This window comes from Tachysurus vachellii, chromosome 8 (genome assembly GCF_030014155.1).
Source record: "Tachysurus vachellii isolate PV-2020 chromosome 8, HZAU_Pvac_v1, whole genome shotgun sequence".
Classification (NCBI taxonomy): Eukaryota; Metazoa; Chordata; class Actinopteri; order Siluriformes; family Bagridae; genus Tachysurus; species Tachysurus vachellii.
Genome location: NC_083467.1, coordinates 13641502 through 13658328, shown reverse-complemented (window position 1 = coordinate 13658328; position 16827 = coordinate 13641502). Strand labels below are relative to the sequence as shown.

The following is a 16827-nucleotide window of genomic DNA, read 5'->3' as shown; positions in this document are numbered from 1 at the left end:
AAAGCAAACTTGCTCTGTGGCCATGCCTTTATTGGATTTCCATAAACTATAAAGATCCTTTTGGTATAGAGTAGCTTGGACGTAAAGATTTAAAATGAAATTTGGATGTAGGTTGGGGGAAAATCTGTCACATTATCACAAATTTCCACTCTTTCTATGTAGATTTAATGAATCATAATTCATAATTTGTTATTGATAATATATTACCCAATGGTTTACTTAATTTTGGTTTCTATAACCTGCTGTAAAAAAATGTGCAAATAGGTTCACTTTGGTATCACTCACTGGATATGACAAATCTGCTTGTTTCCATTTTTCCATGGATAACATAACAGATGTTAAGTTTTGTGGAAAGACTGTGATGTCTGTGGAGGACTAACACACTGCAAGAGGTTATTTCTTTCTCCCCTCCTCCCACTATACTAATTTTTTTCTGAATGGGTGTCCTCTATCTAACCTCTCAATTCAGAGTGCTGAAACAGGACACTGTGCTGAACAGTGATAGGTTGCCAGAGAAATGCTCAGCCCCTCAAAGCCAGCTATAGGACCTCTGGGAGTCAGTCTGCAGTGTATAACTGCTTGCGAGAGAAAGAGGTTGAGAGAGGGAGAGGGAGAGAGAGAGAGAGAGAGAGAGAGAGAGAGAGAGAGAAGGAGGGGACGGTCTAGAGGAAGGGAGGGAGTACCTAAGAGTGCGAGAGCGAGGGAGGGAGAGGATTTTAAATCCGATGACAGTGATAACAGTGATAGTCAGTTCAGGCTCGAGTGGTGGAAGGGTCTCCGCTGAACCAAGAAAACACTTCTGGTTTAACATCTACAGATTCTATCACCAGTGTTGCTGTCACTTTAAGACTGTTACTGATTAGCCGCCGGAGAATGTGACTGGAAAGAGAAAAAAGGACAGAGCAAAAGAGAAAAAAGAGAGACGGAAAGGAAGAGAGAAAAAGAGAGTTTCAAACTGGGAATCATATGGAGAACACTGGTAATACATTTGAGTTGACTGAAGCTCTGTTTTATTTTCCAGCAGTAATTCTGTCGCACTGACATGCTGTGAATCTGATCTCTTTTCCCCTCTCTCTCTCTCTCTCTCTCTCTCTCTCTCACTCACTCTCTCTCTCTCTCTCTGTTTCTTTCTGTATCTCTATGATTGTGGCTTCTGAAGAGGTTGGACAGGGAGAAGACTGAGACTCAGCACATGCAAGCAACATTCAGCCATCAGGAAATACTCCTTTCACCCAGACTGAGTAAGTGAACAAGGGGGGGAAAGCTCTGGCTACTAATGGATATCATATGGTGCATGTTAAAATTGAGAAATTGTTTGCAGATTTGTAATAACTAGTCTAAGAAATGTCAGAATTACAACCCAATCATTAGAGGAATTATGCTTTATATTAATGCTCCTGTGTTTTTGGGTATGTTACTTTATGTGACTATATGTGCTTTGTGTGGCTAGAACTGAAAAATATTATCTTGCTTTATCAACGTGTCACTTGAGGAACCTCATTGGCGATAGATTTTTTAGTAACTGAAACTGATTCTTGAGCTGCCATATAGGAAACAAGTCTGGATTTTTTTGTGGTTTTGCTTTTGTATGGAATAATTTGAGCTGGTCCCTGAACAGGCTAATCTATTTAAAAATATTAGAGGGGAATTCCCCTTGGTGGCAATCATGAGATTCTCTCCCTCTGAATGCCCCCCTTCTGAGTAAGTTGCGGCTGCTTCTAGCGAATTCTGAATGAGGAACTATGTACACACTGTCCTATAGAGCACAAGGCTGTTTCTTATGAATGAATGGGCTGGGGAAAGTCCAGTGCTGATTGGTCAGTTGCTATTAGCTAATCAGGTGACAAGCTCCCTGGTTAGCCCATGAGTGGTCAGCCAGTGGGTGGAGTTACCGGTCTTTATTCTTACAGTACCTTCTGCCTCTTACCGGCCAGCTGTTAGGATGACGCTGAACCAAAAGCTATTGGACAAAAGCTATTAGTGTGTGTGCTTGTGTGTAGTCACACAACATGAACGTAGGCAGGTGTGCTTGATTTGGCCTCTTGCCCAGATGTTGTTCATCAGAATCCAGAGTAAGCTCATGAAGTTGACCTTTATAAAGTAAGCATTAAGTGCCAACAATCTTTTGTCTCAGGAAATTGTTAAATTGCCTCCAAAGCACAGAGTCCATGGACATCAGAACCTCTTATTTGGTTAAAATACAGTGCAGCTATTAGTTTTAAATTAAGGAAATGTAATAACTTGGAATAGAAATACTAATATATTTTTAATTCAAGACATTTAAATTATAAAGAAGCGTTATTTAAAGAATTATGCCACGCATTGTAGTTTTTGAGAAATTGTAATTTTTTTTTAGAAAAAGATATTAAGCTACATATTTCATTGTTCATCACTTTATGACAATCGTTGTATTAAATTCTTCTAGTAGATACACTGTTAACTACAGTGTACCTTTGCCACCAACCTGTAGTAACTGAATACATACTCAGACCGGCCTGTAAAGGTGCAAAGGCCACTAAACTGCTGCCTTACACACTAACCTAATTATTTTCCTCCCGGAAACAAGCTCACACAATAGCCGCCCTAAAATTAGACCTCAAGGCTAGCGGCCACCATTGGAGGCTCTGAGCGGAAGTGGAAGACTGAGAGTAAGGGTGTGGGGAGGGTGTGTGCGGGTTTCTGTTGGACTGATGCTTTGTCCATCTAGAAAGGAATGCAGCGGTCACACATTGACCTCTGTGCGTGCAGCACGCTCTCACGGGAAGGTGCAGCTCCCTGGCCCCCTCCCGCCATCAGCCTCTCATACCGTCACACACCCTTTGTGCTTTAGTACCATATAACACTAACCACTCCCAAACCCCTCCCTGTATCTGTGCCAAGATCTGTTCACACTCTCACCATATACAAGGCCTGCTCAGGATGGATTGCTATATGGTAAAAAATGCCAGCTTATGTGTGGAAGTCACAAAATGGTACATTTCTGTCACTTTAAGTATTAGAACAGACTCAGAGAAGGGCTTCTGTTGTCTCTAACTACAACTTCATAGCAAAATGGTATTACGATGATTATTTAGATAATATTCTTATTCAATTATTAACAAGATCTTTGATTAATCTGCTGCACAGTCAAATTCCACCGACGTCAGTTTATGTCAAATAGTACTTATTGGGCGTGTCACTATTTTTTAGGGCACTCTTGCAGGAGAAGTAGTTTCGTCGCTACTAATGAATCATCAAGGGTTTTTTTTTGTAAGGGAGAGAATAGAGTACTCATTTTTCACTTGCTCTGTCAAACGTTACACCTACTCCCACTAAGGCAGGAGTGGCTGGTGAAAAGGTGCTGGGCATACACTGGCACGTAACACCCAGGTAGAGAGTGTAAGGTAACACATATGCATACCAAGGGGAGTGTACCGTCACAGTGATGTCACTAAGTAGGTTATTATGCCATGACTACTGTACAGGTCCCACGGGGCAAGCTTGTATAACTTGAGTGATTCCAGAAGAGATCCAGGATCAGATTATGCTCTTTTTGCTGGGCTTACACTAGGCTGTTTACACAACAACAGAAGTCTCAAGCTTGAATTGTGGAGTAAAGAACAGCATCCTGTAAGAGACTTGCATTCCTTACCCACTCTGTCTTCTTACTTCACTGCAGTTGGTAATGACAGTTGAGATATGATAGCAGATGTGGTTGTGTGAATATGAGGGTGTGTGCCTGACGTACATGCTCAGGTAATGGCAGGGCATGCACTTGCACACACCCTTTTTTGTGTGTGACACCATGCCCATATTTAGGCAGTGTTTCCCCTTCTGGGCAACACACAGACAGTGTACTGAACTCCACAAGTGGAAACACATCATGAAACAGGAGAATCATTGGGAGATGTATACACCATCTCAAGATATTCTATATATTTTTTATCAAACCCTACAAACATCCCAAATCTTTTTATACATAGCCTGTACATATGTACTAAAAATCAATTGTTTTAATGTGAGTGAGTAACAAGACACTGGTGAGCTTAGTAACTGCATACTGTTAGTACCTAATTCATTTTAATCCTAAATAAAAAATGTTGAACAGCTCAAAATGGCAACATCCAGCATGAGACAGAGATACCTACACCAACATCAAGAATTGACAGTACAGTTTGCTACTTGATACATAAAACTCCTATTCAGATATTTTTGAAAAAGAAACCGAACACTTACCTTGGTGATGGAATTGCGGAAAAGAAAATATCAGACACGTGGTGGAATGAACGTATATGACTGCCAGCTCATTCAAAGTCATACAAATACATTTCAGCTGCTCAGAACAAGCAAATCAACATTCATCAGCATGCTCACCCAATGAATACTTCTTAAGCAACAGGGACAATGACTGGATCATTTCAGACAGGAATTTCACTGATAATGTACTTTATTTAAACAAAAAAGACCCCAAAATAAATAGGACCTGCAAATATAGGTTTAGCAAATCATAACTTGAAAAATATACTATCCGTGATTTACAGATTTGAGGTCCTCAACCATATCAGAAGAATTGCAGAGAAATACTAATCTACTAATTTTATTAAAAATGTATTGCTCACTAGTCCTGAAATGGCTTTTGGAAAACGACTTTCCTTAAAAAGTATCAAGAAGCACCATGAATCCTGTTTGCTCAATAGCCAGAATGTAAAAGCTGACAGGGCTGAAAAGCAGTATTCTCTATGAAGATTTACATCTCAAGGGATGGTTGTTCATACAGAATGCATGTTTTGTTAAATCCTCCGCTGTGTGTTATTGATGGTCCTGTTGGAACACTGGCAGGTTAAACTCTTTCCCAAACTCTTCACTGCCTTCATGATGTGCACATGAAGGTGGAAATGGTCAGACATCAGCAGCAGGGTCAGTGTGCTCCTAAACAGAGCAAGTATTATGGCTATTTTAAGGAGCGTTGTGCTGCTCTAATGGAACGGAATTTATCGGCCTTCATTTAGATGTAATGCTATACACTTGAGCATGGTTCAAGAGCACGGCCGGTCCTAAGGAGACTCAGAGAGTTATTCACACTTAAGAACATAAATCTATTGCTCCTCAGTCCATGTGTGTATATGTAATTCCAGAATACTTAAAAGAAGCATTGCTTTAACAGTATAGTGGCAATGAAGTTGACCGTGGTCGCAAATATCTCAACCTAAATGGCAGAGGATGTGTTTACAGTACACATTTGTGTACACCTCTATGGGTCACATGTCAGTTGGTTCACATAGCAATGAATCCTTTTTTTTAAACTTGAACTTGGCTTACACACAGATGTTTTTCCCTGCATTAAAGAGCCATAAAGCAAATTAAATTCACACTGCTCCTGTCAGCGTGCTGTCTTCAGTGGCAAGGATTTCTTGTATTCGATGATCTCTAAACTAGGCTTTGTAACTTGTCTAGCCTCTTGGAAGTTAGCGACATTTTTGAAATTGCCCCGGACCAATTACTTTCACTTTCTAAATGTTTGAGCAATTAGTTAATGTAATTATATGATAAATGGGAGTCACTAGCATCTCCACGCTTAAATGGGGCAAATGAGTAAAAATAGAGTAACATTAATATTTTCCAGGTATCTCATGAGGTCCAGACCTCAGGCAATTTGTAGCTGAAGGCTCTACCATAAATTAAATTAGACTTAAAAAAACAACCCATCAGGCTCTGGTATGCGAGGGGTCTACCTTATTATGAAGGTAATACATCTGTGTTTTGACCCATGAAGTTCCCCAATTCTCAACCAGCTTTCATGAGACAGCTCTGGGATTATAGCCATCATCAAGGCAACAAGAGTGTATCTTCAGAGGAAGTCACAGCAGTAACTGAAATTTGCAGGCTGCTTTCAAAATGACGACAGGAAACTGGCAGAAGACAAAGGGTCTTCAGAAAAAAGTCAATTTTAATCAGGGTGTGAGCACTGGTTGAAAGAGATATAGGGGTGTAGTGGTTTCTGTTATGGTGTCATAAGTAAAAATGGGTCTGGGTTGGTTGTGATTGCATCGAGAGTGCAACTGATAAGTGGCTGAAGGAAATATAGCTTTAGACAGCAGTCACCTCTCTTTAACTAATATGATCAGTACTGAGTATGAAGTTTGACAGTTTGTAGGTTGTGTTTGTGCATTTATTTATACAGCAAACTGCATAAATAAATGCACAAACACAACCTACAACCTGTCAAACCCCATACTCAGTACTGCTTATATTAGTTAAAGTTGTCGTTCAGTTGTCGTTTGAAATGGAACATTGGCAGAGTATGACCTTTTCTTACAGATTTTGTTTATGGCACAAATCTATATAAATATATAAAACATTAATGTGATTCTTTTGCTGTGTGATGCTATTTGCCGTTATGTCAAGCAAATTAGCTGTGCAATGTTATGTCAAGCAAATTAGATGTGCAATGTAATGTTAAGCAGATATTATTAGATACCACCTTTTTCCATGAATGTGTTTATTTACTTGTCTACCTGATGACATCTCCTGGATTTATTGAGCTCACTGATTGGAAATTGCCTAATGTGAGTTGCATAAGATAGAACTGTAATTTAAATGCAATTGTATTGCAAATAACAAAAGTTGCATAAAAGTTGCATCATGTAACCCCTGCTTTACACCCAAACAGGAACATGTTCACACAAACCCCTACACTCACACTTACTCCTTCCCCCTCCCCTTGCTGCCCCACCTCTTCTGGTGGGTGAGGGCAACGATTCAGTTCCTGTTTGGTGGCAGACCACGTTGAATGAGCCCTGGTCAGGGGCTTGGCTGTTGCTCCTCACAGAATGTGGATGTGGTCAGGCCCAGTCATCTCTCAGGCATCTTAGAGGAAACCCACATCAACTGAAACATGCTGGGGCTCCAGGAATAGCCCTGCCAGCAAGGCTACTACCCCCCCTAACTCCCACCTCCACCAGTCCCCACTCTTAACCATCCCCTCTCTTTTTTAGCCCTAGAGCCATGATAGTAAAAATAGTGTGGAGCAGCACCCGAAAAGCAAGCTGTGGATCTGCCAAATATTGGCTCCATGAGCAACAGATCCACTGCCAGCAAAGTAGCCAGTACAGTCAATATTATTAATAGTAGTGTATAAGTTGATCTTTATGTTCAGCTTTTGGTTTTAGTAGTAAAAACGCAAATGAAAATTTTCTAAAATATTGCAGAATATTTTTTGTGTTTTTGTATTTATAAAATAGTATGCATCTACTTCTCTTGCTGGCTTTAACCTTGTTAAAATTAAACACTATCAGGTTTTTACCAAGGGCTTCTTCTTGCAGCAGTCTAGCATAACTATTTGATTCTCTCCAGTGGATCCTGTATTAGAGATGAGATGTTAGGAGGAAAAGCTCTGCAGCCTGCAAGATTAGAAACTCTTTCGAATATAAACTCACCTCTTTAACACTCTTTGTAAGTGAATAAAGGAGAAACCTTAATTATTTGGAGGTAAAATGGAGCATGTTTTCTGGCACAGACAGAGCCTCACTCAGGAAGGTTGTTGGATTAGCTTGAGCATCATCTACTCAACATGAGGGCTGGCTAGCTGTACAATTTCACAGATGGTCATTTTCTTATTGTTTCTCAATGCTGATTATAAAGGATAGAAATTATATCAATATTTATTATTATAAAAATAATATGGTATTCATTAAAATAAATAAAATAAATAAAATTGTAGCAATGATATTGTTTTCAGAAATTGGCATGAAAAAATACTTTATACATTTATGTTCTTCTGTTTTACAGGTTCAGAGGGCTCACATTCCAGTTTCATTTGATATGTGATTATGCTATCTTCTAGCTCTCAGGTAAGACCAGTGAAACAAATATAATATTATATTATATATTTTTTATAATAATAATATTATATATTTTTTCAATTCTGTTGTTGCACATTGCTAGCAATTACATGTGTGAATCTAGCTCAGAGTGCAAAGGTTGTTATAGTTGTTATAGTTTCAATTATGGTTTAGTGTTGCGGAAATAAAAGTGAATGTTGTAAAATAACAGGAAAATCAAACCTGTAATTATAAGAGAAGAACACTATTGGTTTGCTAAGTTTCATTCAATGATCACTTAAAGTATAGGGTAGAAATGCTAAACCCCTCAGCTCTTTCTTTCTCCCTGTTGTTTGACCTCCCCCTCTGCGCTGATTACTAGACCTGGAAGGTTATGAATGGAATGTTCAGAAATTCTCCTGATGGTTACAGATCATTACTGAGACTGTGTCTCACCCCTGGGGCATACAACAGAGTAGCAGCCGGAAGCAAATACCACCCTAGGGAATGTCAGGCTATATTACAGGCCCACCCCCCCGCTCCCCCCTCTCCCCCTACCACACACAGACATACGCTTGGCAGAGAACCCAGTAATGCCAACATTTGCTGCTGTTTAAGATATATTGCAGCACATTCAGCTAAATTGTCCTGAATAAATTTTTAATTTATAATTTGTTAAATTATAAATAAAATAAATTTGTCATTAATAAATCTTGCCATGAAGTGAACTTCCACATTTATCAGTCAGCAAAGAGCTATGGGATCAAAACTGTTATTTATTTCTGGCACATCTTGAAAAGGAGGCAAAGCATAACTTGTCAGATTCATGGCAATTGAGTAAATCAGACAGCAATACGCATTTATAGTCAGACCTTAATACATTAATAGGCCAATACAAACCCATAACTTTATGATTATCATTCACTCATTGTTCTGTTTAGTAATCTGTATTGTGACATGTGGTGGACAGTGTCGTAAAATGCCACTAAGCTTTGTCAGCACAAGTCAAACATCGACCACAACACATATTCCACTCAGCCAACATATTGCAATTTTTACATCAGCATTTCCAGAGTGACAAGTCTGAATTTACCATTTTCTGTGCTCACAAAGACAAGCCACTCTTACCCGAGAGTGGGAACCTCATTACTGAACACACAGGCTTATAGCTATACTCTAGCAACTTCATATTGTATCTTCTTCTGACTGTGTCTTTACTGTGCAGGATAATGTCACTGGACATGTCTGTAGTGCCATGCTCAGAATCACCCAGCCTCCATCCCAAAGCCTCATCAGGCAGGCACTGACAGTTAGCAGGGACATTGTCTTGGAATTTAGACACAAGGGGGGCACAAGGGTGGGAACAGTTTCCATAACAGAGAAAAATTAGAGTCAAATGACCATCAGCTGGTACACGAATCAAATACGATCACAAGGTCTCAGGTATGCTGAGCTGGAGCCTTTACTGAGGATGTGGATTGTCATTCACTGTTTTTGTGACTTGGGTTCAGGGGCTTGTCTTGAATTATTATGTATATTATGTATAATATTTCACATTTGTAATGCACACACAAGAAAACCCGAAGACATCCCCAATGCAGGTTCTAGTAACGTTATGTAGTTAGATGAGCAAGGGACAAATCTATAGTCATTCTGGGGTCCAGGGAGTTAAAGAGGTCAAACACTGGGTTCAGTGTTTGGAATCATAGCTTCCATTTACATCCATTCACTCATATATGAGCCAAAACATTGTAGAAACTGAATGAACTGCAACTTGGTTAACTGAAGTGCTTCATGCGCAGCAGAATCACAGCTTCTGTTTGCATACCTTTCTGACTGCAGGCTAATGGGGATGAATGAGTGCTATTTGTAAGCCTTAACAGTGTGCTTAAAAATGCTCATCATGAAATTATCCTCCACCTACTGTTGTCCCTCTGTGCATGGTTTCATAAAGACAGAATGGCTCTGTTCACAATTTCTAACCATGAACCCTTCTCTCTCTCTCTCTCTCTCTCTCTCTCCCTCTCTCTCTCTCCCTCTGTTTCTCTCTCTCTCCCCTTTCAGTGCATGAGAATGCCAAGATCGAAGACTGAAGATGACTCCATTTTACAACGAAGGCTGTTTCTGTGATACTGGTTTGCTCATGAGCTGCTCAGTAGTCAGTGTAGATCCTGTGTTGCAATCAGCAGCTACATCTGGCTACTGGGTCTCTGATGACATTCTGTGCTTCCTGTTGGCACATTCCATTCAGCTTGTGTGGTACGCTGACTTTGACATGTCATTCACAAAATAGCACTCTCTCTGTATTAGAAGGGCTAAAGACATTTAGTTGCCCATAAGACTTTCAGATTGTGACCTCTTCATACATCTCTATTAGTTTATTGTGTTTCTGGTTTATTGTTTCTCTAAATAATTTGACACACACTCTGCATGCAGCGGTGTTGTTGAAGCAACTAGAAATTATTTCAAACTTTGTTTTGACGTGGTGGTATTGTCCGCTGAATGGATCCATCCACTGTCTCTCGGCTGACTGTTAAAGATGCAGTTTGAGTGATTTGATGACAAAGGACAAGGCAAGATGTCACATTCTTTGTGTGATTAGGCTGTCATAGTGGCTGGATTTGTGTGAATGCCTTCAGTTGCTGACGGCTGAGAAATAATGAATGTGAATCTTTTGCACATGCAGAAGCCCATCACTTTGCGAGGGCGAATGATGAATTCTTTTGTGCTGTCCCGAACCTGGCATACAATGTAGATTTCTGTGTGGTACAATCTACAGCTACATTGTCTGCTGGGTTTCAGGCTGGCCAAAAATGCTCGTTGGTTCATTATATGAATAGGTAAGTAAACAACTGTTTTTTAAATGTTTAAAGTAAATGTTGAGAACACAATAAAAGAAACAAAGAAATGAAACATGCCCTGGAGTGTTTCTCATTATTTTTGGAGGGCCCTGTACATGAACAAGAATTCTATTTGAACACACTTGGTTTCAGTGATGAAATTTGTAGGGCAGCACACCCCTGACAGACTGTCACAATTTTGCTAAGGACAAAAATAGAATCTTGCATATGACAACAGTGTGCTCTATCCTTATCACCATTATTAATCTGGAAGATCCTTTTCCCAGAACACACACTGAGGTGCTGTCTCAGACTCTCCCTCACACACAAACTGAATGAAAAATAAGTGGCTAGAAAAAATAGCAGTATTCTAAAAGGTGACACAAAACAATAATTTGCCCTCCATTTCTCCCTCGCAAGGAGTTGGGGTATTGTCTTATTAATATCAAGACTTACAGTCAAACAAAGACTAATGAAGAATCCCTGTATCTATAGAGAACTTCATCTATCAGACACAGTCACAGTATTGATGCAATACTTCCTAGGAGTACAGATCAACAGCATTGGCTACATTTCAGTGTCCATCTTACAATTCAATTATATTGGAATATAGCTTATTTTCCACACTTTGTCTGCATCGTTTTAATTTGTCTATTACATTACTAAGCAATACTGGGCCTATCAAGACAACAAATCAACAAAAATAATAAACAGAACATAACATAGCCTTAATGAACACCATGGTGCTCCTGTTTCCCATTAGAGCCTAAATGAACACTGTTAATTTAGCAAACAATATGGTTCCCAGTAGTAGCTCCACATTTGCGAGGCTGTGCCGTATGTCATTCATTCTTTTGTGTTTGGGTATGGCGTATGCCAAATGGCAGCTAGCAAAAAGCCAGGACAGCAGGGCATGCACTAATGATCAGGCCCAGGTGTTTCCAATAATGCTGCTTCCCCTCACCGTACTGCTTGGACAGCAGGAATGTCAAAGTCAGTGCAGGTGGTCATGGGGGACGCATGTGCTCTATACAGGGTCCAGCCAGAAAAAACTGGAATCACTTCAATAAAAAGAAGGATACAGTCAGGTCTGATCCATTGCTGGGCTGTTTCCCCTCAATGCTGCCTCACCCATGAGGCACACGTGACTGTAAGACTATGGGATTTTTTTTTATTACTAACTAAATTCAATATGCTGCTAGAAGCTGGTGTCACTAATGAGCACAGTATAAATCTATTTAAATTTATCCACAAATATTTCAACTGTCTAATTGCTGTTAATTTCAATAAATAGAACAATTTTAAACTAATGCTGTCTTGCTATTGACCACAATTTTAGCCCAGCCGTCCACTGAAACAAGGATTTCCAAAGGGAGAGGTTGTCCAGTGAAAGCATTTCAGTAATGTAAACTTCTGAATGGCATGTAATGGGCCTAAATCACTCCTTTGATAACTTGTGAGGCAAGTGCTCTGAGATGACATCAGCGGGTGTCCTCCAGGGCACACTGGGACATGGGCGGAATGCTAATTGATGCTTTGCCAGGGTCTCCGTGAGGCGACGGTAGCGCCGAGGTCTGGCTTTTATCCTGGGCCCCTCCTTAGATCCAACATTACACATTATAGGCCAAGGGTGAAGTTGGAGAGTGCTGGGCAGATCTTCAGTTTATTTCATTTACATCACCTATATCAAGTGTACAGTTTGCCTGTGGGAAGTATTGTTACTGCTTGTATTATACACAGACATATACAAAGGCAAAATTTCTAAAAAGACTTCAACTAGAAACATTAAGTACCAAAATACACAAAGACAAACACACACCTCACAAGCTAATGCCAAGATATCTCTGCCCAGATATAACAAAAAAGAAACATCAGTCACAGGCAATTCACAGACATATTCAGTGAATATGCAGTAAAATGCTATGCATATGTTTGGCATGTAACATTAATAAACATAAATCTATGTCATGTTCATATACCACCAAATGAGAGATTCAGTTGGAAGCGTCTACACCGGGCAGTTCCATATTCATTTTCAATTTTCCATGGCACACAAGAATACTAGGAATAAAATCCCTCCCTAATGAGCTCTTGCTTATGTGTTGTATTCCCTCTCAGTACCTGAGTGACTCATTGTGAAGCACAGAACTGATATAAACCTCAGTGCCAGGGTCAGATAAAAAACTGACAACTAAGTTTCTACATTTCAATTGTCAATTCCATCTGCTCCACTGGGTGCCATGGAGAGTGGGCTTCACCAGTATGGTGAGGAGAGAACCAGTCTGGCTGGAGAGACATTTGGTGTGAAAAATACCTCCTTCCAAATGTTCCACAAGATGAGCCAAACACAGTAATAGGCAGAATTTAGCCATTTCTGTTTAAAATGTCCTGTCTATAATTAAAACAGCGCTCCAATATAATGTCTGTCTTAAACCAAGCCAGTCAAAAAAAAAAGAGTTCTAAACAGGTTAGATAAAGTTCACACACTATTACATAAGTTTCACCAAAGCTTCAATAGGTGAGTGCATGCCTCAGGAAAGTAAGATAATGAATCATGAGAAAAACAGACCTAATGATATAATATCAACCGGAAGTGATATAAAATCATCTCTAAAGTTTTTAAGCACATACAGACATGATCCTGCCTGTTATATCCAGTTACCAAACCCTGCCATGAGTCATACTTCATGGCTTTAACCGTGGGCAGAAAGCTAGGCTTTGGTGACTCTGGCAGCCCCTTACGTAGGTGGGAGCACATTCTCAAAAAATTACTCAGTTCTACCTGTGAGGCCTCAACAGGTGATACACCCCATAAACAAACTGCAAGTCTTGTCCTGCTGTAGAATTGATGGTATTATCCTGTAGGCATCACTTGCTTGCCTCCCACTGAGTATACAACACAATAGTCATGGGTTTGTCTCTTCACAACAGAAGAGAATATCTATGATGGGGTATTACAGAGGTCGTTGGGCAAGAGTGATTTTTTTTTTAATTCCCAGTCCTGTCTGCTCATGAAGGCATTCCTACCAGTCCTACATGCTCCTGGAGACACTTTTGGCCAATCCTGCCCACATCCGTAATCCAAGGTTTATTTGTACATACCTATAATACTTTCTAATAACTTAATCGTTGTAAACCTAAAGGTATAAAGGCATGAGTGATTTAGACAATACCAACCTGATCAGTTTAAAGCAGATGTACAGTACTAAATATGAATGAATAAAGACATTAAGAGGTGCTGCATGTGCACTATGTTAATAAATGTGTTTTTTCTTTATCACATAAGCTTCATATCTGAACCCCTTCTCCTCCCCACACCATGGCAGTAAAATCTTCTGTTACTATGTCTTTTTTGCTGCCTATAGGAACCCAGTTCTGATGCAAACCTCTAGTATATCACATCAGATAATATCAACTGCAGCTCTAAGACTTTTGATAATAATAATAAGAAGAAGAAGAAGAAGAAGAAGAAGAAGAATAGTAATTTTATTACTCATACACTATACATATATGCCTATGGGTTTGTGAAGACCTGACCTTATGTATTTCTTCCCTAAACTGTTAAGATGAAGCATAAAAAATGTAAAGGATTTCCCTGTATGTGGTTGCATGACATTTTCTATTCAAACCTGTTCCAGCATGACATTACCTCTGTGTACAAAGCAAGCCCCATGAACTCAAGGTTGGGCAAGGAAGGTGTGGTAGTGACCTGAGTCCTAACCTTAACCCCACTGAACTGATTAATTTAAATCCTGGGTTCAATCCTCACCCATCACCTGTCTAATGCTCTTATCCCTAAATGAGCCAATATTCACAGCCAGACCCCAAAATCTAGTGAAAAGCCTTCCAGGAAGAGTCAAGATTATTAACACAAACCTTTGGCCATATAAAATAAAATTTAAAGAAAACACACTTAAAATAATTCACTCACCCCTTGTGACCAGGGACCAAGAAAAAAGATTCCTTGTAGACACACACATAGTGCTTTCTCTATACACACACATGGCGGATGCTCCATGCTTCCTCTTTCCCTCCCTTCCTTTCCACTCTCTCGATGTCGTGAATCAAGGTGTAAGCATTCCCATATTGCATCCTGCCAGTGACATGAAAGGAGGGAAACAGACAAACATGGATAATATGACAGCTCATCATTCATAACAATGACATAACAATAACATCATTAGAATTAGACAATGGTCTTGTTGCTGCCTATAGGTGACTTCACATCCCTACCTCCTGAATGGAAATTTCCACTGGCACTACTCAGTGACACAAGAGAAGAGGGGCACCAGAGGATCATATGACCACAAATTGCTAATCCTTCACAGACTGTATTGAGTATTTGGGTCAAAGTTTAAAGTAAACCAGGTCTTTATGTTGTGACGCACTCTAATGCACTGTAATGTCATATTATGTTATCATTGTGTTTCTAAGGGTTAGACTGAAGTGCATAATTTTATAGGTTTGTATTATGTTCAGTGCATGTGACAAGGAAGAAGTGTCTCAGACATGACTGCATACATTGTGGGAGGACAGAAAATGAATGTGTGGCTAGACTCATGTAAGCAGCATATTAGGGATAATTCAGTGAATTATCTAATAGTTTGTAAATAGCTGGATAGTCCCTAAAATTAATAATAGTGGGTTATAAGCTATTTTGTTTTGCGTATTAGTTACTGGGAGCTTGTAACTAGGGTGTGTCTTCTATCTAAGCATCACAATGCTGTCTGAATCTTAGTGGAATCATGGAAGTGGGCACCAACATATTAGTGACACACTAATGAATCTTCACATTGATCTCTACACCCACATAATATTACATAAAGTTTAGTGATTCCACACAAGCCAGATGGCAAAGCCTCACACCAGAGGGCTGAGAGGGAGACGGTAAGTGTGAGGCGAACGGCCTGGCAGCCAACAGAGCACTGCACCCTGCTTGGCAGTGGGTCTGAACGCTTGCCTCGTGCCAGCGCTCTCTCTCTGATGCCCACGGGTGCCCAAGCTCTGGCCAGGCAGCTGACACAGCTAAGCACCGCCAAAGTCCTGACGAAGTGGAACAGCTCGACTGTCAGGGAGCATCTGACCCTGGCCAAGTGCCATGTGACATGGGTTAGCCTCCCATTCATGGCCATCACTGGACAGAAAGGAAACACTTGTGCAATAATAAGGAGGAGGGGAAAGAAGCCATCAATGATAGAGGGAGAAAAAGAGGAAGAGAGCATGACAGCAATGTACAGCACATGACACAAGGCCCCGTACAGCTCTTTCAGTTTTTCTCTGCCCCACCCCTCCCTCCCACTGCTTTTCAGACACTCTACTGCCTTTGTTTATTGAATTATATTACAGAGTACCTGATGTAAAAAATGTAGTCTAATGAGCTGGTTCATTTGGCAGCCTAATGGCTGTTCCAGTGGCATCTCCAGGCAGACTAACACTCTGGCTGGAATAGAAAGTTAGTGCTGCCCACGCTTGCTGCCCTTCTCCACCAAGGATCTTCTACTCCGCAGCACAGAGTGATTTTAGAGTGAGTCCTTTTGTTTCGAGTAGCTTTAGAGTAAGACAGTTGCCTAGCGACTGCCCTACATTACATTGGCCTTCTGGATGAAGTGTGCTCATGGGTTTGTGTGTATGTGAGAAAGCAAGCATGAGCTGGGGTGTTAATCAACTGAGTGCATTTTATCCAGAATGCCGAAGGTTTTGGGGGCTCTTCTTTTTCAGTGCAGACACACTGACCACATACTGAGGTGGAGACCACCAGGACAACATGAGCACATCGCTCGGACTAAATCAATTACACAAAACATGACAAACAAACAGCAATTACAAGGCTTGTATCAGGTACATGAAAAAAACAAGTGTTACATTTCCTTCATTGTCATTTACAATGTGATTTGACTTGAACATGCGCACCTGAGAACAAACCTCTTCTTGTTTGATTAGTATAATCATGATGTTTGTCAGTATGACAGTATATTATGTTAAATTCTATATTTTTTTATTAATTCCACAAAAACCCTCCACTGCAGTTTTAAAAATATGACTTACACACATCCACATACACAGCAGTATACATTCTGGTTGATTTACTCATTCATTCTGTCATCTTCAGTAACCATTATGTCATCACTGTTATGTCATGGATTTGATTCATTTAGCATGGTTTAAAGTCTGCATGGAGAAAACAGAGT

The 16827-nt window shown here is 40.1% G+C and overlaps 1 long non-coding RNA gene across 1 annotated transcript; it reads left to right on the top strand.

The window, feature by feature from the left end:
• The first annotated feature begins 677 nt into the window (after positions 1-677).
• Positions 678-9935, top strand: LOC132850651 (uncharacterized). Its single transcript, XR_009648989.1, has 4 exons — positions 678-979; positions 1160-1241; positions 7768-7829; positions 9864-9935. It is a non-coding gene; the product is annotated as an uncharacterized LOC132850651 (long non-coding RNA).
• Positions 9936-16827: the final 6892 nt, after the last annotated feature.